General features: G+C 39.7%; 1 protein-coding gene and 1 long non-coding RNA gene across 4 annotated transcripts in view; one reads left to right on the top strand and one right to left on the bottom strand.

Moving 5' to 3' along the window:
- LOC141768633 (uncharacterized) overlaps positions 1 to 2867 on the top strand; it is a 3470-nt gene extending 603 nt beyond the window's left edge. Inside the window, exons 1-2 of the long non-coding RNA XR_012594129.1 lie at positions 1 to 2501; positions 2609 to 2867. The exon at positions 1 to 2501 is cut by the window's left edge and continues 603 nt beyond it. This is a non-coding gene — a long non-coding RNA (uncharacterized LOC141768633). The remainder of the gene's footprint in view (positions 2502 to 2608) is intronic.
- The window catches only part of nlgn1 (neuroligin 1), a 398518-nt gene that overhangs the window by 187528 nt on the left and 187977 nt on the right, over positions 1 to 23013 (bottom strand). The window lies entirely within an intron of this gene.

Genomic DNA, 23013 nt, shown 5'->3' with positions numbered 1-23013 from the left:
ATGAGATGTCCTGGTTCTGGTTCTTCTGTGCCTCCCTTCCCTCCAGCGGGCCCAGCAATACGGGCAATACATTGATACTGTTTCATAACCAGTTAAAAGTTCCTCACAGTAACTTTAAAGTGACTTAGACATTTACAGTAAAGCATTTTTTAGAATGTCAAAAAACTATGCAAAAAGACCCGTTTGTCTCTTATGTGAGTTGTTGTTCTAGAACAATGCGTTAAGCGATGGATGAAAGCGATGGAGTCTGCAGTGAAGGATCGGCTCACTCTCCTGGCAGATGAAATATGAATAAATGTGTTCTACCTGAACTATTACATTTATATCTCTAAAACCAATGCCAATCTGCCAGCTTTGATGTTTCTACTGACTTCTGACCAGCAGGGAGGACATTTTTTTCACAAGTTTCTGCCAGTAGGCTATTGGATGCTCCCTGTTTTCTGTTTACTCCTGGCTGACTCTGGCTGAAATCTGATCACATTTGGAGGCTTTTCTGGGAGAACCCATTAAAATGCTGTGTGCAGGTGCGGAGTGCTGGGTAAGCAGTTTAGCCACGGTGAGCATTGACTATACATATACTACACTCACGCATCACTGATTCAGATTGTGGGCTTACAAATTCATATCATACCCACTTGTTCAGTTTGAATCTGCACCCAAACATGTGATCGCATTTTAATACCGAGCGTAAATCGTAATTTGTGCCCTCCATAGTGGAGTGCATCAACCAGCATCAAAGTGCAATTGCATTCTACCGGCCAGAGTGTGCAGCAGATGGAAAGAGAATAGTGTGACATTTAAAAAAAGGCAGCCGGCTAAGCTCTCTCCATTACATCCTCTCTGTCATCGTCTGAAATCCACAGACAGATACAGAAGCACTGATGGGGAAAAAAAAAAAATACACACAGCTACATACTGTAATCTTTTACGTGTGAGTTAGGAGACACAAATTGGCATTTGGAAAATATCACTAGGGGATCATGTTGATCCTGATGTCACTGAATAAACACACTAGTGAGGTTTAGAGAAGGATGGAAGGCAGGCAGGCAGAGGAGAAGGAAGGGGAAAGCGAGGAAAGGAGACAGCTTCGGAAATGTAGTCAGGTGACAAGTCACACATGGTAACACCAGGAGGAAGACGGGGGAAGCCTGAGCGAAAGGTACAGTGGGTGAAGGGGAGGTGGAGAGAGGTATAGAGACAGAGAGAGAGAGCTTTCCAGCAGATGAAATCCATCTCCATAAAAATCCAATCCTCTTACTCTGCAATATGCTCCAAATGGGCGGATTGACATAAGGGGTCACAACCCTGACCGTAACCCTGGCAACCATTCCACTCCCCAACCCCAACCCCTCACACTCGTCTCTTCATATCTCCTTTGGCTCTCATAGCTTCTCCTTCACTATTCTTATTACCTCTTTACATCACCAGAACTCTTTCCTCCACTCCTCCAAATGTATATAAAATCTACATGCTGCTCTTCACTCGGACATACTGTATGTTGATTGTATTGTGGGTATTAAAGGGCCCATATTGTAGAAAGTGTCATTTTCATGGTTTTTGTATTATAAAGCAGGTTTAAGTTCTGTATAAATACTGTGAAAGTATCGAAACGCTTAATCCACAGAGAAATACACACAGCCCGTATTCAGAAACTGAGCTTTTGAAACAAGCCGTCAGGATTTCTGTCCATTTGTGATGTCACAAATCTACAATATTTAGACCATTTCACAGTTTTAAACGTAAACATTCTAAATGGGTCCCAGTTTATTTCCTGTTGCAGTGTATGTGAGTGACATCAGCTGGCAGGAAGTAAACAATGACCTAAGCTGTTGCTTAGCAACGCAATTCTGTTGCAATTCCATTGAAATGTACTAAAACGGAGTGTTTCAGACAGAGGGTGAATTCCAGTATATTCAAGCAGACAGTATGAGAAAAATAAAGGGTTATTTAAACATTTAAGCATGTAAACATGTTTTAGTAGAAACCCAAAATACAAGTATGAAACTGAAAATGAGCACGATACGGGACCTTTAAGAGAACCACAGGCCATCACCTTTGGTCCTTGTTAAAGGATCGGGGCGTGCCTCATGCAAGTGAAAGATGGACGGAACCATAATAAATAAGTCAAAACAGAAACTATGAGTGCTGGACAAAAAAAATTAAAAAAACAAAGGGTTTCAGACAGGAACAGTTTTTGCATTGGTATCCCGAATGTCTAATCATTTTTAGCTGCGACCAGCGGCTCTATAGCTCTATTGCTCTATAGCTCTTAAGCTCTATAGCTCTATAGCTCACTCCGTTGGCCGGTTGGTCCACAAAAGAAAGTGTGTGGGTGTGATGGTGTGACCATGAAGTATATCTACCTCTTTCATGAGACTCTCGACGGACCACAACAACCAAACAAGATGAGGATCACATGACCTCCAGTACATAAACTGCAGAAGTCATCACTGGACTAGTTTTCCGTAGCTTTGCTGGCTTGTCTACTTGTATCGTAGAAGGTAAAAAAAAAGTTGATGTACTTGCATGATTCTTGCCGTTTCTAGGGTTGTATCCACACAGTTGAATGTACATCTATCTAACTATTGTTCCATGTTTTTGTCCACAGCTCCACCACACAGAACATACTGTACTGTACCGTACATCCGCACAAGCTATATAGACAACCACAGTTCTCTCAGACCTGAACTAACTGGATGAAGGTACAGGCCATCACCTCTGGCTCTGGTTATGGGGTTGAGGGGCAGGAGTGATGCAGTGAGGCAGAGGGAAAGATGAGTGAAGATGACCCTGTGAAGGAGATGACCCAAAGGCAATGTTGGCATATGTCTTGTGTTGTGAAATAAATTCCCTATTTAAATTGTGCACCTGCACTACAGATCCTTGAAATCCCACAATGATGTTCTGCAAGCTAAAATGAAAATAGAACAATTCTAGAAAGTACATTATTTATTTCTTCCCACAGTAAGTGCCTTACTCAAACACTTCAAGTAAACAGCATATGTTATGTTATGTGATGTTTTTTTTTAGTTTTTTTTATCGTCGACACAATATTATTTAGTGCAGATGAGGACATGAGCAGCTTTGCCAACTCTACTGTGAGGACCTTAAGGTCATTGTGTGGAGATTTTACACACACAAGTTTTTTCCAACTGAAATGTTGAATAATCATAAATATTGTACAGTATATTGAACTATCCATGTGGCACAACAAAGGGGTATGTTTCTTTGTACATGTTAGCTTATATTTATAATTGATTTATTCTTTTCTTTTTCACTGAACTATGGAACCTCATTAAAGTCAGTGACAAATTAGATTAAATTAGACTAGTGAGTTAAATGTTTTTTTATATATATTTTAATCCTATTAATTTATCTTTTTATTTATGTATTATTACGTATTATTATTATTATTATCATCATGATTATTATTATTATTATTATCATGATTATTATTATTATTAGTATCATGATTATTATTAATAATTTAATTTGTTTTGATTATCATTAATAATAACAGTAATTATATTATTATTATTATTATTATTATTATTATTATTATGATTATTATTCATGTTGTTGTTATTGTTAAACTCAACACTTCCTGCAAAGATGGCTCATATTAAAAGTCTTACAGTTCCCTCCTTTCCTGGTAGGCTTTTAATGTGAAACATCTGCAGGAAGTGTTGAGTTTCACTGGCATATCTCATCAGCTACAGTTGGGGGGGAGACAAATAGAGTGGTGATTATGACACAACTCGGGTGTTGTACTGATGAATTAGTGCTGTAGAAATAGGCTATACATTATGGTGTATTATGGTGTCACCATGTAAACCAACCACCTTCTATATCTTTTACACAGCCTTTATTTGTGCTGGCCATGCCGTTACTTTTTCTTAATAAGATAAGAATAATTAAAGCATGTTCTTGTTTTTCTCTGAGTGAGTGTGAGTGGCTATCTACTGTTGCTGCATGGCTCAACACAATGTCAATGTGTTTTTGGGATTCATAGTAAGACTGGCGACTAATACAATGACTGCATGCAGAATGGAAGACACTGTATACATGGAGAGGTAGAAAGATTTGAGAGACTCACAAATCTCCAACTACAACCACTTCAAAGATGAACGTCCCTCCCATTATTCCTATTTTTTTTCTTGTGGGTTGCATAAAATATTAGTCAAGTCAGTCAGGCAGACAGACGAGCAGCTATTCCCCGGCTGCGCTGTGCAGAGTGTGTGGCGGGAATACAGGTTTTTTTTTTCTCCCCCTGACATGCTTTGTACTGTTCTATTTTAGCCTCTTCAAACACTGGGAGACATCTCTCCGTAGAAATGAACCAACCAGGCGAGTCTCCCCTGGCACCGAGAATTATGCAGCGAGTTACTGGAGCGATGTTTCTACTATTCTCTGCAGTACGTATTACACAGACACTCACACACACTGGGACAATCATATGCTAAGGAAAGATAATCCACACACACACACACACATTCAATGTGATGCACACACGAGCACACATGGGAGCATGGCTCATTTGAAACAGGCAGGAAAACAAGAGCTATGAGTCTTTTTGTTGTTAGTGGGGGTAAACAGACCTAATGATATGTTGGATGGACAGAATTATGGATGCTGGGTTTGTAAACGTGAACATGCGGTACAGGCATGTTATTGACATCACCATGCAGAGGCGTGGACTCGAGTCACATGACTTGGACTCGAGTCAGAATCACAAATTTGATGACATTAGACTCGACTTGACAAGAAAAAAAAAGACCGGCAGCTTGACTTGGACTTTAACAACAGTGACTCGGGATTTCACTGACTTGAGCCTATTGACTTATAAATACTTGATACCTCCCCCCAAAGCCCAAAGAATAAAACAGTATGCTATTTAAAGTGTGCCACAAATGAATTAATTTCCCTTCATTTCATGAATCAACTAATGTTAACGATATTCATTCCCAGTGAGTCAACACTTAATTCCCCAGACTTCTTTTTTTTTTTTTTTTAATGATTCACACTAGTTTTAACAAATAAATACCAACTTTTAAAAGCATTTATGATTTTTTAAAATGTAATTAATGTGTGTAATATGTAATTACCTCCGCCAAGGCCGAAGGCCGGCGTTGGTTTGTTGTTTTGGTTTGTTTGTTTGTCCGTTTGCAGGATAACTCCAAAAGTCTGAGATGGATTTAAATGATTTTTTTTGGAGGGGTGGGGTGTGGCACAATGAACAATCCATTAGATTTTGGTGGCGATCCAGATCATGATCCGGATTCAGGAATTTTTCCTGAATCCAACGGGCGGAAGTCTGCACTCTCCGTGTGCCATTCTAGTATTTAATATAAATTATTGCTCTGTTGTTAAAATGGCATTACATTTGGTGTGTAGAGTGCATTATGACTTGTTTAGGACCCAAAACTCAAAGTTTAGGACTTGACTCGGGACTTGAGTGCAAGACTTGGGCCTTACTTGTGACTTGCAAAACCGCACAGGATGCAAACAGAGTTTTAATATGGAATCCTCCTCCTCTCTCTCTCTCTCCCTGCCATTTCATTCACAATCCAGCAGATGGGGGAAAGATGGAAGAGGAGGAAGGTCCAGATAATCATCTGGACCTCTTCTTGTGCAGCCATCGAGTGGATGTTGGAGTGTTCACACCATTGCTCAAGTGGCCAATGCAGCTGTGTGGTCGATCCCAAATCAACAGTTTAAAATGAAGCAGTAACAGTTATAACTACATGTTGCCCAAATTGTAACAGGCTGCACAGAATTTTGACATGATTTACAGGGAATCTACACAAAATAATTGAAAAATATAAGCCAATTAATAGTATGGCATTTAGATTAGCTCAACAAGGGGTCTCCAACGTTTTTTTCCTCCGAGAGCCAATTTCACAAAAATGAAAGCAACCGAGAGCTACTCATAGAACCGAGTTGTACATCACCAACAGCACACATCATTTTTGTCTTACCTTTATGGTCCATTAAAAAGGTTTTAGCCACAGCAGTCATCACCTCTAATATAATCTCGACCATAGGAAGGTTTTTTTGTGTTTCGTTAGGATGTGCGCCACTAAACGAAGCCTCTGTTACTACGTTGGCTTTCTTTGTCAGTTTGGTAAACTGTTGTCGTTTAAGTGTTGTTTTCAGCTCCGTTACCTTCTCCGTTCGTAGATTGCTACCAGCCGGAAAGTCTCATGAAAAGTTGCTTTGAACTTTGGTGAAGTGGCGCTCGGCGTTTTATTTTACCAACTGACAAGCTTGCAACGCAAATGTCATTCACATTTGTGAAAAAAAAAATTCTTCCTCATGAAAATATATATATATTTTTGCCTTTTATTGGCCTGGCAATTTTCTGCAGTCATTGTCAAATCTGGTGCTTGCTAGCCTGCTAACATCGCCTAATGTTACAGCGTCACTGCAGCGTAACTCGTTTAATTGGCAGCTGATTGGCAAATAATCATTTTGTTGCAGAAGGGGGCAGGATGTCCATGAATTGGATTGGATCGAAATTGAAACAGGTTTAAAAACTGACTTTGTCTCATTACATTAATGTACATATTATTTGAACCTTTGGCGAGCTACTCAGAAGATGGTAGTTCGCAAGCTACTTGTTGGAGACCCCTGAGCTAAACTGTTGTTGATACCTCTGGAAAATGTGAATAAATTGATGTTGACTTAATTGAACTGTTCCCAAGATCTATACAATGAACTTTCAGGCTCATGAAAGATTTCACTTTAGGATGTCTATTTGTGCTTTCAGAGATACTGTGGCTAAATGAATAGTTAAATTGTTGCCCACATGGTAGCAAATGACAAACTTTCAAAAAAGTCAAATCTTGGAAATGGTGAATATGTTTTCAATTCATTCTTAGCAGTCCAATTGCTAAAATGCTATATATCATGATTCATGGGATAAGAGAGGAAATGATACACCCGCCCCCCCAACTGTGAAACACTGTAATTGCATTTCAGCTTTGCATCAAAGAGTTAATGAATGCAGGATAAGGCAGGACAGTACGACAAACTGGCGTCCGCAGGTGAAAAATGACCACAGGGTCTTGTCTTAAAGACTACAGCGGGCCACGATAACTCACTGGAATAGGTTCAAGTGCACATCAATCACTCCCCCCATCCAATCCAAGAAGCACAGATGGTGGGGCACGCCATCAGCAGAGTTGTGATTGGGTTAGAAGGGGCACAGCACGGAGTCTGTTGGTGCATTATCGGCTTCAATCACAGTAATGCACCGTGCTCCAACAACGACCTCTGGGGTGTGTGTGGCACCCATATATCATCACTATCCATTTTCGCTGGACCCCGCTGACCAACACGCTCACAGACTCACCACACATCCCTAGCACTGAGGAGCGCAGACAAACAGGCAGACAACATAGCACAACACGCATGAAATAGCTCACGCAGACTATTTTCAGGGCATGAACGCACCCCAAAGTAGTCTATCATAGAGCGTGTGAAAAGAGGAAACAGGATTAGAGCGGCGGTTGGCTGGGGCAGAGACCTGCGGCGCAGACGCAACGCTCCATACCGTCGACAAGCACTTATAGAGACAGAGAAACAGCGAGAGGCTGAGATGAAAAAGGATTCTCTCCTCTTTTATTGCAGTCCCTCCCACTGCTCTTTATCTAACCCTTGACTTAGATGAATCCTGTTATGGTGTGACGTGAACCCGGGGCAGCAGAGAGACGTAGACAGACAGACAGAGGGAGAGGCGGAGATATATACGGGGAGAGGCAGCTTCGTACTGTACAGCAGAGAGGTCCAATGTGTGTCCACAAAGTCAAAGCAGCTACAGACAGACCCGTTGACAGAGGGGTCAATGCTTTTCCTGCTCTGACTGGTCAGCTGGCAGACAGACTGGGCCAGTTAGCAGACCCCATTGAAGCGATCGTGTTGTTAGGTTGTATTTATCTGACTCGAGTTTCGAACTAACATCTTCAGAGAATGTCCTGTTGGCAACTTGTTCTGTGGTGTGAGCTCTTGGCCCGATTAAACTATTAGTGGGCCCCGGGGCAGGAATGTTTTTTTACAAAGGCACCACCCAGACTATCAAAAATGACATCTTTGCTATTTTTCCCACACACATTGGATCTGACCAGTAAGTCTATGCTGGAATAGTATACCTCACACAAGGTCTTGTGTCAGTTTAAGCAAGGTCCAGTTTTCTGCATGAAAGTCTGATTTGCCAACACCCATTCACCACCTGACCTCTATTCCCTTACGCTCTGTCTCGCTACAGTAGCCTACATATGGGGAAAATGACTTCCTGGAATTGGACTTGACGGTGTTGAATTGTCCAATATGGATATAATTCCTAGGAATACTGGGCTGTTTTGATACTTTAATGTTGAAAATTCCTATTCAATTTTGTAATCAATCAAACTATTTGCCACAAACTAATGGCATGTTCACTTGCCTTGTTTGGTCCGGTTGAACCGAACTCCGGAGCGATTTCTTTTTTTTTTTTATTATTTATTTTTTTTTCATAGTGGCCAAACAGTGGAATTACGTCTGTAAATTAATGGATAATTTATTTTCTTTCGAGGTAAATCAACTTCCCAGTACGAACACTTGAATAGCCCTTATTTAAATCATTAGGACCTAAAAGTTGTAAAATGCACTAAGAGCCGAATCCAGAGTATTTGTCCTTCCTCCGTTCATGTGAATGAGACCAAAATCGAGGCTGGAGCGAGGGCTTGGAGGCGGAGTTAAAGGAAACGCTACTGCGCCTGCTCAATGGGCCCAATGGATGCGGGAGATGGCAAAACAATTCCCGAAGCCGGATCATGATCCGGATCGCCACCAAAATATAATGGATTGTTCATTGTGCCACACCCCAACCCTCCAAAAACTTTCATTAAAATCCATCGTGGACTTTTGGATTAATCCTGCAAACGGACAAACCAACAAACCAACGCCGGTGAAAACATAACCTCCTTCCTAGGACTTCGGCCTTGGCAGAGGTAATTAACAAGCTAGGTAGCTAACTAGCTAAATGAGTAAAAAAAACATCCAAACACTCTTGTCACAGCGTAGGAAAGCACATTGCTATACCGCCAGGTGAGTGCCAACCTTTTTACGGCTCATTTTCTGCACGTTAACCAGTGTAGCAAGAACGCATGGTGGAATTAGCAAGCTAGCTAACTAGCCAGCAGCTAAATCAGTACATTTAACAACTTTGCTTCATCCACACTCTCTTGTCACAGAGTAGGAAAGCACATGACACACGTCGTGGCAACGGTTGAGTCGGAGCCAAATGTATGACGAATAATCAAACAACATTTCCACAACCTGGCCCATGTTTACAATGTCTGAACCGCTTGAGTTTCCCCTTTGTGAACGCAAACTGGACCAGTTGGGAAAACTGAAATAATGTTATCATCCTCGCATTGGTTCGATTCAGGAGTGTGAACCTGCCCCTACTATGTTGGTGGGATGTTAGTTTAGGTCAAATGAGATTGTTTTTTCATCACTATAACAGAGCAATGTGGTACTAAAGTGGGTAACATTAATATCAACCATTGTTCCCAAGTATAATTATTAAGTTTTACATAACTTAAGTTTTTCAACTGTGTGATACATTTCAGACAAAAAGTATTGTAATTTTTTTCCCTCTGTTATCTAATGGTTAGACTTAATAGTTTAAGGTGTAAAAGTTTTATATTCAAAACATACACTGAGCTCATCAAATATGCCGTCAGAGTTTAAAGTCTCCAGCGTGACTGAAAGGAATGTGTCTGCTTCAAAGGGAACTTTCATTTTCATCAAATATTTTCCAACAGCAAGAATCGAAATGAATGTGCAGTTGGACTTCATAGGGAAACACAAGCTAATCTTCCTTCTTCGATATTGGGTGAAATGTGCATGTGTATCCTGCCTGCACGTGTATTCTCTCCTTAAAAAAAAAGAGCCAGAAATCCACAGTATATATGGAGTAGTCAAACATACTAGAACATTACAATTAGAGGTTTATTTTTGCTACTTTTAAACTTTCACTTACATTTCTGAATTTTGGACATTTACTTAGAATCAAATAACTTACTTTTGCAAAAAAAAAAAAAAAATGTTAAACGTACACCTGACTTTCATTTAGTCAATATTTAGTTTTATCTTGTAGGAATGAAATGTCCTGGGGCAAATGCAACAGATTCTGGAAAAATGCTCAATAATAAGTATGGACATTGGACATAAAAATCTGATTTTGATCGCAAACACGTGGGCTGAATTAATCTTTACTTTATCACTTTTGGTTGCCATCTGGTTATAATACAGCTAATTTGTGTGACACCTACAAGAGCAGGTTAAAGGCACAGTTCACTCCCAAAATGAAAAAAAATAATTTCTCTCTTTTCCTGCAGTGCTATTTATTAATATAGCTAATTTTGGTGTGGGTTGCAGAGTGTTGGAGATATCCATATTTTTATGGAGTAAACTATCCTTTTTTAATGATCTGTTTGGCTGGAGGGAGATGCTCGGTAAGCAAGTAAGGACTAAACCTGGATTTCATCACAATTGCCACGCAAGGCAGTAAAGCGGCACTGTTTCGTCACAGTACAGCGAAAAACTTGGCAAAACAGACACATTATGGATAAGCAGCAACATACTGTGAAATCATAATGGTAAAATAATTAGCATGCGCAATTACACAGCGTAATGGGAGGCTCTATGCTAAACCTGGGAGACGGTGGGAGAGAGAGAGAGAGGAAGAGATAAAGAGAGGATATGAAGTTGGTACAATATGGAGAGGTACTCGTATTAATAACACACACTCTACAATTATGTGTCTGCTAAAGATAGGAAGTGGGTTATGGGAGGTTATCGCATTAGTTAATGTAAGGGTTATCTCTACCTTGATGGTTAAAGAGAGGCTTATACCTCAGCTTTTAATTGGTGATTGCAGGGCAATGGAATAGTCCATCAAACGCTTTATGATATATGTGAGGACCCTGGTGACAGTCAGTCACTCTTTCTGTCTCTCCCTTGAGACGGGTTGTGACAAATGGATGAACCTAAAATCGTATTAATTACAACTAATAACTATATAATTAGAATATCTAATAATTACAACTGTGATATATGCATATCTTTATATACTGAAATATTGCACAGCCCGGCTGCACACTTATATATTACTATATGATAATTTTCATCCCTTGTTTTTTTTATTCTTTATATTTCTTTAACTAATTCTTATTTATACTCTTAATCTAATCAATGTTTTTTTTATTGCATTAGCCTTTTTTATCTAACCCTCAAGAGCATGCCCCACTGCACATTATTGTTTGAGCATGTGACAAATACAATCCTATCTGTAGCCTATCCAATAATAAGCAACATATCAGAGGAAATGTGCGGCGTGTCATTGCCGCAACCTGCAAGTTTTAGTATTTCACACATCTCACTGCAGAATTTGCTGCCAGTTTTCACACAAATCCCCCCAATTACACCTGTATTTACTGTGCCATGTGCTCTGTATCGCTTCCACTGCACAGGGGGAAAATGAGTGGATACCATGGCAGCTTCATTTCTCTTGACCTCGCTCATGCCATGTGTGTTGACAAGTCTGCCATCGCCGTCTACTTAATGCAGGCCGAATGGAGATAACAAGAATGCTTAATAATACCAGGTGTAAATGCAAAGCCACGAGATCAGATGGCATTAAGGTGAATGTAGCCACATACAGACTGAATGCTGATATCAGGTTGGAAAATAGGCTTAAAGAAACAATATGTGCTCATCCTACTTGTAATTTTCGGACGGATCAAGGTAGCATTTACACACTGCTTAAACCAATACATCCTCACACCGAAACAACAGAATCTCAAAACTACATATATGATGTTCTGTTTAATGATGTGAAGCAGTCGCACAGTGGTTTTAACCCTTCAAAACTCTGACGGCCCCGCCGGCTCGCCTGGCCGCTATTTTGTCTTTTAGAAATTGTTGGTGACGATATTGGTACCATGCTATCATATGAAACTATAAAATCCATTGGTACCAACCATGTCATGCTAACATGTCAGGAAAAAAACACTTAATAACGCTACGTTACGCTATATTTTGGCAAGGAAAAACTGACATGGCGATTTTCAAAGGGGTCCACCCCTCGCCTATACTCAGATGGTGTATCTGAATATTTATGCATACTGGGGTCCCTAAACATTCCTGGAATAACATTACAAATTGGGTATCACTGTAAAGCTGAGACTCTTGTAGATCCAATGAAAACCAACTGTATTCATGTGTGATGATGTTAGTCCCCATAGTAGCCATTTCATTGTAGTGAGACCATTTTTTTTTTTATTTGACCTCACTGTATAAAATGACCTTGTGGTGACCTCTAGGATAATCACAGCCTCATGAAACTGTACAGCTATAATCATTAATCAAGCTAGATTGACAATAATGTTTTTTTAATAGCGGTTTACACAACAGAAGTGCTCGCCATCCAAATGCCCAAAAATGCAATTCTTGCAGAAATCTCCAAATGTCAAAAGTTTTTTAAACCAAATCACAGCATGGCTTTTTCTACGGTGTTCCTTAAGGTCTTGGTGTCTTAATGTGGTATTTTGGAGGGAATTTTTATAATTTTTTTCAATTCTTGAGTCGTAAAAAATTATTAAATTTAGCACCAAATCTGTGTAACAAATGATGTCAACCCCCAAAATTACTGCACCAATTTATGAGACATAATAGAGCATGGGGATGGCCATCACAAACACGTGTCATCACGTTCTACTTCCACAATTAATTTTAATTGATTAATTGATTAATCAATTAATCAATTAATTAATTAATTGCTATTTCTAATTAAGGATTCGAACAACTGGACACACGGTGCTTAGCTGCATCTCAAATTAATCTTCAGGTTCGCAGCTTTCAGATGATGTACACCACTTCTATGTGACATCTACTGCTGATTATTTAACTAAATGTAATGTATATATAAATGTAAATATGGGTCGTAATAAGCAGCTTGCACAGACTGTTTTTTGGGTGAGGACGGCTTAGCTTAAACATGCCAGGCTTCAGGCCATTATTTAAATTATGACTACTTATTACATACATTGCAATTAGCAGTTAATTTAGTTCTATGTGTGGTGGTCTGGGTTTCTAACATACCTTTTAAAACTGTGAAAACCTCCCATTTACTCCACGAGAGGAACTAATTTACGCGAGTGTAAGTCATTTCTTTGAGTACTCGAAGAACATTTTTTTCCTATGTATGTGTGTATGATTATGCCTGCGTGTGTGTCTTCTCCTCTAAAGTCTATTTAACAGTCACTTGAGCACCAGGGGAGCGATTGAGAAAATCAGAAGTAGGACGGAACAGAGTCGGTCAAGTAGAGTAGCATCATCCAGGCCTGTTCCATTTAGATTGATTTACCCCGAGCAAAGGGTCTGCAATTATAGCCTGAGCAATCTCTTCAAGTGAAGAGCACAAAATTAGAGTGGAATCACACTCCTCCTTCTCCCTCTTCTTCTCTTCCCCTCAAGCGATAGACCGACCGGCTCAACGGTGAAGCGGATATGCAGGCTGGCACCGAGCGGCAAACTCATAAATGCAGTGACAGCCGCAGAGCGAAGCTCCACTAGAACGGGGAAACAACATCTACCCAGGGTATTCTGGGACAGCTAGGACAGAAAATGCACTGAGGCCACGACAGCCATTAAATTACATGCAGTCGTACAGTGGCTGATCACAGAGCTCCCACGAGTTGTGGCGTTTCTGGAATATAAAGACATTTCATTTTGCCGGATGTATTCCTAACGGGGGGAAGTCGGGGAAGGCAATCTCAACCAAATTCTTTCCCAGTGTGCAACAGCACCCAGCAAATATTATAATTAATCAAAATCATTCAATGTCAATCGGTTCAAGTGTTACTCACTTCAGTATTTTGATATCTTAAAGGTCCCATATCATGCTCATTTTCAGGTTCATACTTGTATTTCGTGTTTCTACTAGAACATGTTTAACATGCTGTAATGTTAAAAAAAAACTTTATTTTCCTCATACTGTCGGCCTGAATATGCCTGCATTTACACTCTGTCTGAAACGCTCCATTTTAGCACATTTTGACGGAATGCGACGAAATTGCGACAGAATTGCGTTGTTAGGCAACAGCTTGGGTCCATGTGTACTTCCTGTCAGCTGATGACATTCACATACACTGCAACCAGGAAATAAACTGGGACACATTTAGAATGTTTACGTTTAAATCTGTGTAAAGGGTCTAAATATTGTATATTTCTGACATCACAAATGGACAGAAATCCTGACAGCTTATTTCAAATGCAGAGATTCTGAATACGGGCTGTGTGTATTTCCCTGTGGATTGAGCGTTTCGGTACTTTCACAGTATTTATATAGGACTTAAACCTGCTTTCAGCTGCCATGTACGAGAGCCGTCTGTCAATCACTTTGAACCCTGACCAAACGGTCAAACTAGGTAGCGCTGATATGAAATATGAATCAATATTCTGTTACTGTAATTCCGCTCTCTCTCCTCAAATGTTTTCAGAATCATCTTGTAGTGTACGGTTTAGCTGTAAAATGAGAAAGTTTGTGACCCCGGCAGCCATGTTGAGATCAGGTTGAGGAAATACCAAGCACCACCCACCAGCCATGAGGAGGTGCAGAAGTCTAGTTTTCTCTCAGAACACTTGAATTACAATATGCTGAAAGGTTATTATGGAATGTTATCCCAATGATGCCAAAAATATACTGCCTACTGAAGCTTTAATACTCACTTTTCATTGATTCATTTGGGAATGAGTGGTAACAACAGTATATATATTAGGAATGTCCCGATACGGTTCATTTTGCAGTCATGATTCAAGTCCTCCAACACTGAGTCCCAATACAATATTTATATTCCCCAAGATAATCTAGCTGCGGAGTGTACACTTTGACACACTTATGCCTGAGGTGCATACTTAGCCTAAGGGAGGCCATGGGTGTTAAGTGTGCATCTCTGCACATGTGCATGGATTTGCATGAACATACAGTTTTGTATCTCCGGGTGTGCGTGCTCATGCATATGCAAATGTACATACAGTATACTGTGGCTTTATGCTCATGTAACTTGTGTGGTTTGTGGCTGTCTGTGAGAGAGTGTGCATTTGTGTGTTGCCAATGTAAGTGCCTGTTGGTACGTGTGTGTGTGCGTGAGCCATCAATCCTATACGGCTAACTAGATGTAAGCAGAAGGGGCCAGTATAATCCAATGGATGCCCCTGTAAATAGGATAGACAACTATATAGATCAGCTAGAAGGAGTTATAACTCTGGCTGTAATCAGATAAAAAGAGAGGTGGAATGGAGGTGGAGGGGGGGCTGATGTAGAAAAAAATTAAAAAGGAAACAGAGGAAGGAAAGGAGAGTATAAAAAAAGCAATAAGTCAAAAGCTCCTGGACGTTAAGAAAGCTGATGGTCAATTCTGAGTGACGGGCAGATTAGAGAGGATGAATGAGCATGGGTAAATGATAGACAAAGAAAATCAGAGAGAAAGAAATGAGAGACTGCGTTAAGTGTTTTCACTCTGTCCATCCTAGCTTGGTCACTTCAGTTAAAAAGTAAATTAAAAGCCCTGTTCCGTCTGTGTTTGTGTGTGTATTTGTGTGTGTTTGAAGGGTTGTTTGGGGGTCAGGAAGAGAAAAAACAAACAAGGAAACACAAAAAGGAAGCAGAAAAGCAGCGTCATCCCACCTCCACTCGTCTCTCCGCCGCAGCATTTCTCTTTCTAATGTAACCTGATGTGTATTCAAGCTTTAAACGCAAAAAAAATCCCTTCAGAATTAAGATCACTCCTTCACCTGTCACTCCCCCTCTCCTTCCCTCCTTCTCCCCTCGATCGCTCCCTCTCTCTCTCTGTCAGCCGTGATGGATGTTGCCTGTGCTTCAGACTGAAAAGGGAATAGACTGTTCTCTCTGTGCGTTTCACAGCAATCTGGAGCTGTCAATAGACACACACACACACACACACACACACACACACACACAACTGTGTGAAGCTGTCATGTCTCTATCAAACAACCTGCCTCATGCATCAAAGACAGAGAGAGCAGAACACCCGGAGAACACACAAACTGCAACAACAACTAAAAGTTTGTCCAAACTATAGACAAGTTGCATTTGTGTGCATTAAGTTTTTATTTTTTTTTAGAAACTTCTAGTTTCTTCCGATTCCACATCTCAGACATTGACTCTAGCTATATCTATATTTCCAGGCAGACACCCATCACAGCTCCAGGGCTGCAGCTACAGTGTGTAGCTGACCCTGAACTTTGACCTCCCAGCAGAGGGGGGGTACAGAGAGAACTATTGTGGGCTGGACTCTTTCAAGTAAAAAAAAAAGCAACAAAAAAAAATACCGCCTACAAATATTGACAAAACATGTTTATAAAACTACAATTCCCATCGCAATATAAGTCAAATCACCCATGAAGCACACAACAAACAGCACATGAAAAAAGAGGTAAATAATAAAATAATATATATATATATATATATTTATTTATGCAATGATAATGTTTGTTAATTTTCTGAACATGGTTAGTGCAAATCTGGTAAAAGTGTATATTTTCTTGTATTGGTATGGCAAGGTGCTTTATTGGAAGTGCATGCTTTAGATGACAATAAGAATTGAGAATAAATTAGGCTGGTCTCATACACTGTTCGCAGCTATACCTATGAAAAGTAATGCACTGTAATTTATGTATGTCCCACAAAATCAATTTGTGTGTCATTAACGTAATCGTGAACCAGGAAATAGAAATAGCGGCAAACACCGCGTATAGGGAGGAGGTCGGGGTTGGACTGGTGGGTCAAAAAATACCAGGCTTTCGTGTCTCGTGTGAAACCAGAAGTCAATGTTGATTTGTTTGTCATGTAGGTTATGTTTCAGTAACGCCACCTCAGGAGTTATTTTAAGGCAAACCACGATCTTTTCCTAAACCTAAACAGAGTAACTTTCTAGCCTAAACCTAGGAAAGTTGTTTTCCTGTGAAGACGGAAGTTTATTTTGAAAAGACTGTATGCATGTAATGAGCGGAAATTGACACGTGTTGCTGGACATTTGCAAGAAAACGGATGAAAAAGAAGAAGTAACTTTCTGTTCAAGGTTACCTCAGTGGTTGTATGCGGGTGGGGCAAGTGGCGTTCTTCAACTTGCCCCATCCATATTTATGCAGGACTGAAATATAAATCTTCCAGTTCCACCTCCCTTTCTACACTTAACCAGTCTGCACTGTCAAGTTGGGAGTTGGTCAGTGGTGCGATTTTAAATGTCAAACTTCACCAAAAAGTTGAACTTCATGCTACACTATGTGTGAATACACGGATGATTCCATTGATTCGCTGTTCTAAATGTAGGTGTGGCCAGGCCCTCGGACAAGTTCACTGATTTCTTGGTAAAACAAAATGAAACACGAATCTAATCAAATGACTTTATTTAAAGTTTCACATACCTTTAATTTTGCCCACTATGTTATATGGAGAGATATGGAATGACAGCAGTAATACACTGAAACATGTATTGATAATCCGAAGCAATCAGACACATATTCACCGACAATCAGCAGCTCCAACCGACAATCAGGAAGCATTCACTGCTTTCATCACTGACAAATGAGGTAACATCATGCTTAGCTCTTGCACTCCAATAACACCCACATTACTGACTAACTAGCCCATCTGGGTAAAAAAACAACATAGATCAGATTGAATCTGTCCAACTCTCTGATCTGTCTTTGGCTTGCAATAAGAATAAACAAACACTGTGCTCGGCACTACAAGAACGCTCCGACTGCTGCTTAACCGGCTTGGCAGGGATATAAAGCTAGATCAAATTTGATTTTCTGCACTCAAAAGAATACTTGTGGATTGCTTAATTTGCCTTGACAGGGACAATGTATCTGGTGGAGCATTTCCAAATATGGGTAAATGAAGCGCTGCACCAATATTATCCTGGCCTGGACCTCTTCTCAACGATCCATCGTTTTGTTCTATAAATGGAGCTTAAGGAGTTCAGGCAACATGTGTTTATAGTGAGGGGAAGATTGGAGGGTTTCCTCTCATCTATAGTTCCCATGACCATATCCATTAAAGGTCCCATATCATGGTTATTTTCAGGTTCATACTTGTGTTTTGGGTTTCTACTAAAACATGTTTAGATGTTTTCATGTTCAAAAAACACATTATTTTTCTCATCCTGTCTGTCTGAATATACCTGTATTCACCCTCCGTCTGAAACGCTCCGTTTTAGTGCCTGTCTCTTTAAAGGTCCCATATTGTAAAATGTGAGTTTTTCATGTATTTTATATTATAAAGCAGGTTTAAGTGCTATACAAATACTGTTAAACTATCAAAACGCTCAATATACGGAGAAATAAACACAGCCCATATTTAAAAAATTGTGCGTTTGAAACAAGCCTTTAGGATTTCTGTCCATTTGTGATGTCACAAATCTACAATATTTAAACCATTACACAGTTTTAAACGTAAACATTCTAAATGTGCCCCAGTTTATTTCCTGTTGCAGTGGATGTAAATAACATCAGCTGACAGGAAGTAAACATGGACCCAAACTGTTGCCTAGCAATGCAATTCCATTGCAATTCCGTTGAAATGCGCTAAAACGGAGCGTTTCAGACAGAGGGTAAATACAGGTATATTCAGGCAGACAGTATGAGGAAAATAAAGTTTTTTTGTAACATTACAGCATGTAAACATGTTCTAGTAGAAACACAAAATACAAGTATAAACCTTAAAATGAGCACGATATGGGACCTTTAAGACCCCCACGTAGGAGTACTGAACCTAACTACAGAAACAACTAGAAAAGTGCAGTCTGTACGGTGCAGGTCTCCTCCAGGTGTGTCTCTATCTTCCCTCCAAAACAAAGAAGAGTTGAATCACAACTCAATTGTCCCTCCTGGCTCCCCTTACAGTCAAGATGTTGGCGAAGAAAAACAAAAACGGGGATATATTAATTTTGTATCGTGCCTAACTTTAGTGGATCATAACATATTGGGTATGTAATTAATCTGCACATGCTCCGGTTCAACATGAGACCAAACTTTCTTTAAGGATGTTAGTTTTTGAACTTCGACAGAGAACAAAATGTGGCGTGCAGCAGACTAGATATAAAGCTTGTTTTTAGCCTAGCCGATTGCTCAAAATACCTTTTGCTGCTGAAGCGGTTGTTAATCACTTGCGGCCCCCTAGTGGCCGGTTAAGAGGAGTGAGGAGTCAGCGGTCAATGACGCTATGAAACAGTCACAAAGTGTGAATCAAAAAAGTAAGAATACACCTGGCGGAGATAATGACGTTGAAAAATAAAGAGTTCTTTTTAGGAATGCTATTTTCTCCCAAGAAATCCATATAATGGCTTTAAAATGCAGATGATGATGTCTCAACCTTTAAACAATCTGAAAGGTACGCATGGAGTAAATGCAAAATGCTTTTTTTTGTCTGTTTAAACAGATTATGTAGTTTAATAAATAGACTGAATTGTGAACTGTGGCCAATGTTAACCCATTGTAGCCCATATTTTCCAACCTGATTCTGATTGTGAAAATGGTAAGGGGATGGAAGACTAATAGAGTTTTACAGTTACATACACCTGTGGTATTTAACCCACTAAACCCCAAAAACTCAACAAAAGTGTGATCCACTTCTGCTGTTCTCCAGTGGGAGGCTAATTCCCCTCCCCTCCTAATACCACTGCAGAGAAACACTTGTCTCTCCCAAATGCAAATGTTTCAATTTCATCTCCGACTAAAATTAAATTGCGTTAACAGTTAGTGAATCCATCCTTTGCCCCTTTGTTATGTCTTCCTTTCCTCTTTCTCCCCCCTCCTTTCTCTGTGTCTCTCCTCCTACTGGTGGTGGCTGGGCTGTTATGAAGCTAGCGTAGCCGTGACGCTCCAGATGTGAAATTGAAAAGCCAGTCGGCTGTTTAAATATCCCATTTATTGTCACACGCTAATGAAAACAATCTTTCACTGTTAAATTTGAATAGGCAAAATTGCATTTAAAAAAATACATAAACCAAGAGAGCCTGACAAATGTGAGATGATAGGGAGAGACAGTTGGAGGTAGGCGGGGGGGTGAGGAGAGGATCGCGTGGACGAGTAAAAGAATAGAGAGCAGGCGTGCTGCTCATTATGCTTCAAATACAGTATAAACTGTTCATCCTGTACCCAAATGGAACTTCTGTCCTGTTTTTGTGTCCCTCCTTTCTTCGCCCTACGTCACTATATATGCCCAGTCCCAACTAGCTTAATTAGTGTAGACCAGGGGTCTGCAACCTGTGTCTCCTGAGCCACATGTGTCTCTTGAAGGTAACACAGCTTAGTCTAAGTATATAGTATATAAGTCCAATGCAGTGAAGGCCCAAGTGCAAATGTACTACGGAGTATTAGGGTCACATTGAGGGAAAAAAAATTCCAGAATAAAGTCATAATATTACGAGCATAAAGTCATAGGTTCACAAGAAAATAAAGTTGTAATATTATGAGAATAAAGTCATGATATTATAAAGTAGTAATTTAACATTTTATTTCCTTTTTTCTCTTAAAGTTATGAATTTATTCTCGTAATATTAAAACATTTCTTTCTCAAAAACTTCTGACTTTATTCTCATAATATTAAAAAAAAATTCTCGTAAACCTATGACCTATGAATATTAAGACTTTATTCTGGAATTTTTTTCCCTCAATGTGGCCCTAATACTCCGTAGTACATTTGCACTTTGGCCCTCACTGCATTAGACTTATATACTATATACTTAGACTATAAACTGTGTCACCTTCATCGTAATATTACGAGAATAAAGTCATGACTTTACGAGAAAAAAGAAAATAACATGTAAAATTACTATTTCATAATATTATGACTTTATTCTCATAATACTTTTTTTTTCTCGTAAACCTACAACTTTATTCTCATAATACTTTTTTTTTCTCGTAAACCTACGACTTTATTCTCATAATACTTTTTTTTTCTCGTAAACCTATGACTTTATTTTCATACTTTTTTTTTCTCATAAACCTATGACTTTATTCTCTTAATATTATGACTTTATTCTAAAAATTTAAATTTTTTTTTTTTTTTCCTCAATGTGGCCCTAATACTCCATCGTACTGTTGTACATTTGACCTACAACAATGATAAATAAAAATGAAAATGTAAACAAAAAAACTGTTATTCATTTCCATTTTTATAAATCCACAGGGAGCCACTGAAGAGGGGCTAAAGAGCCGCATGTGGCTCCGGAGCCGCAGGTTGCTGACCCCTGCCCTAACCCTACAATTTATATAATAACCATAATCATATCATTTTAGTTACCTAATATTTTTTTTTTAATTTATAAATAACACATTTTCATTTAGCTTGAGATAAACACATATGCATATTTGATGCACACAGATGCATGCATGATACAAATACTGGTAAACATGCTTTTGAAATTTTCCCTTCTAGAATTCCTTCATCAATATCTCCAATGGTCGTGCACCACTTGGTGCAGTTTTATGAATCGAGCGGCAGCCATGATAAATCTGTGGCACTGTGCCACAGATGGCCCCTAAGCAGACGAAACAACTGTGCCAACAGCCGTGTGATCGTCCCGGCGCTATTGATTCAAACACGGAGGGATCATGCTACAGCAGAGATTGCACTATGATACTGCTGCTCACACTGTATCAGTCTCATAAAGGCCGAGGCTACACTACCAGTCAGATACAGACCCCTCGGTAGGAGATCAATAGCTGCGGTCAGATAAGGTTGCAGAGGTCTGCAGCCTGGGGAAACAACCCCTTGTTTAAAAAGGAGTGACACAGAAACAAGTGAAAACATAAATACAGAAATAGAGGGAGGATGTTCAGTTTAGGGACAGTTGGGAACTGACCCCATGGTCAGAAAGTTAAACAGAAAACCACAATACTCCCTCATGGTTGGAGCCTGAAACCCAAAAAAACAATGGGGTACTAATGCTTCCAGTTTTGTTAAGGCAATGTGATTGCCTAATTAATTCAGTTGAATGTTTTGCTTTTCGCAAGCCATCTGGTACAGGGAACAACCATCTCTCTCCACCGTACCAACAATGGGATGACTGAACTCCAGGTGGACAGCTTCCTGCAGGGATTCTAATTCAACCGTGTCCGCTGAGGGCCGAGGTTACATCAAGACACAATAAAATGTAGTCCTGGTTAGGATAAGAACAGAAACAGCAAATACATCCATGTAGCTCCAATTCAAAAATAAATGGTGGAGTATATATGCTGATATAACGTCTATAGATTCAGCTGGTCAGGATCATTCCATAGATGTTTGAGTGCTACTGCATACTGTACAGAGGTGTAATCTTTTTAACAGTTGAACTGGACCTGGACTAAGAAAACAATGTCACAATTTTAGATAACATGATACTTTATATAGTAGAACACCATATCAGGCTAACATTCCAGTAAACCATTATTATTTATACGTCTCGTGCAAACTGTGTCCTCTCACTGTCCTGCATGCTCTCCAAAACCGATGATATCAGAGAAACACTCCACATCCAGGCTCACGCGGCTAAATCACTTTCCTTCAACGCAGGCCAATCACAATCACTTGAACGTGATTGCAGCTCTGACAGCAAGATCGCACGGTGCCAAAATGTCTCGCACTGCTTGCCGCTGTCACTGCCGACTATGGGAACTGCAATACTTCAGACAAAGAAAGGCCAAAAAAAAAAAAAACTGGGTTCTGTTAGAGGCTCGCCCTGGACTTTCACAGCACTTTGAAATCCAAATGCATAATTGATCAAACCTACTATTAAGACATCAGCACTTTTGGCTTTATTTCATCTTCATCCAGACTACTTTGGACAGTGTCAAGTAATATCACAGTTTAAGCTAATTTTCCACCTATGCCAAAGTAGTTAATTCAAATGGAATACAGATTACACCTGGCCCGCTGCATATTTGCAATGACAA

This window comes from Sebastes fasciatus, chromosome 5 (assembly GCF_043250625.1).
Source record: "Sebastes fasciatus isolate fSebFas1 chromosome 5, fSebFas1.pri, whole genome shotgun sequence".
NCBI lineage: Eukaryota > Metazoa > Chordata > Actinopteri > Perciformes > Sebastidae > Sebastes > Sebastes fasciatus.
This window is presented reverse-complemented; position numbering and strand designations above follow the sequence as displayed.